Genomic DNA, 1,922 nt, shown 5'->3' with positions numbered 1-1,922 from the left:
CTCTGGCCAAGTGTCCTGCACTATACTTACTTGGAGCGGATGAGGTGTGATTCAATGGCACTTGTCTGGCTCTTTACCAGGCTGTCTGGTCTCCAGCCAGAAGACTAGATGCCCTACAAGCTTGAGCTTGTGCCCATTCTACTGATTGTTTCAAACAAACAGCCATGTAAGTGAGATGTCAACCAAATCCACATGGAAGAAGCCCACCATCATTAATCACCAAAGGATTGAAATCTATATAATCCGAAGTTGACTGAGTGATCAATATCAGCGCCGAAACTCTGAGATTCCAGTGTGCAGAAGGAGATGGATGACAGTGGGAGCCCACGATCCATTAATGGAACTACATAGGAAATAACCCTTCAGAGAACTCCCCCTATTTAAAATTGGGGGATGGGAGGAAGGTGGTCACTAAACAGAGTGCTTGGGAGAGAGAAGTATAGAAGATCAAAGGCATAAATCTGACCTGAACAGTTAAAACTGTGTCAGTAAATCTCCCCTATAATGCAGGTGGGACTTAATCTGGTTTTCATTGTCGGTTTGTATTGTTCATTCAGGTTTTGTTTGTTCATAATAGAGTGTGTCTCAGAGGTGTTATGTCAATGTCATGTCAATGAAGCTGTGTTAATACGATTTTCCATTTTTTGGTATATGAAACCCAGGATTGATGAACCTATAGGGACAGCAAGTAGAATAAGTTCAGGGGAGGGGAGTTCAATGTCATGGTGGGGTAAAAGGGAGACCATGTCAAGGAGTGTATGTAGAAAAAGATTGTTTGAAAACTGATTCTGGTAGCAATCGTATAATTCTACTTGACATGATTGAAATATAGAATGATATGATTTATGCACTTAAGCCCAACTAATAAAAGTATAGAACATGAGCAATGAGACTATGATGGCAGAAATGGAAACAATTTAGATTATTTTAAAATGTATGAACAGCTATAAGTAAAAAAATTGAAAACCTAAATAAAATATTTACTAGCAGTGACTTGAGAAGCATCAAAGCATGTGAATAGATAAAAACATTAAAAACCATAATTTGTGATGAAAATATATTCCCTTTTTAGCAAAAATGAAAATGGATTTCCAGCAAAATTCTAACAAAACTATAAAGCCAACATACATCTCATAGTTGAGAAAAATTCTAGATTTTTTTAACATGAAAAACTGCCAAACTCAATCAGTTACCTAAGTATTACTCTGATAATAACCCTACCAAACATAACAAAATTAGTAAATGGGTTTTGAAATTGCTATCTGTTAGATTTAAACATTTAAAATTTTGTATTGCACATTAATTATACAGTTGCAAGATGCTGTTAAGACCTACATTTCTTCAAGAATAATCAAAATATGATTCAACTTTTAAGAGCGGTGTGTGCAAATATCCTTGGTTTGCACACAAGCTCTCTAAAACTGAACTCACTGCCATTGAGTCAATTTGTATTCAGAGATCCCCTGTAGGCTGGCCCCCCAGAGGGTTTCAGAGACTAACTCTCTATGAGAAGAAGTCCTTGTCTTTCTCCTGCCAAGCGACTGGTGGTTTTAGAGCAGATAGCAGCCCATTATGTATGCCATTACACCAATAGTGCTTCTGATACAAGTGTACTCATGACAAATATTAAGTTAGGGTATTGTGTTCATCCGGGTAGACTAGAGAAACAAATTCATACACACATATGTGTATAAGAAACAGAGACTGGAGCACATCCTGGCCCACCAGGCCTTGAGGACGATGACCCCAATTAGAGCAGCCAGTTCACAGAGAGGACCAGATGGCCAGCCCCACTATGAGACATGATGCCCCTCACTGACCCATGGCCCTGTGGGGGATAACACCAGAGACACTGTGTGGGAATTGCACCTGATCTGATCCCACCACACTGAGGCAAAGCACTGGGGGAGTGCAGCGGAACA

This window comes from Echinops telfairi, unplaced genomic scaffold (assembly GCF_000313985.2).
Source record: "Echinops telfairi isolate 266 unplaced genomic scaffold, ASM31398v2 ScPeMD7_16;HRSCAF=60, whole genome shotgun sequence".
Lineage (NCBI taxonomy): Eukaryota > Metazoa > Chordata > Mammalia > Afrosoricida > Tenrecidae > Echinops > Echinops telfairi.
This window is presented reverse-complemented; position numbering follows the sequence as displayed.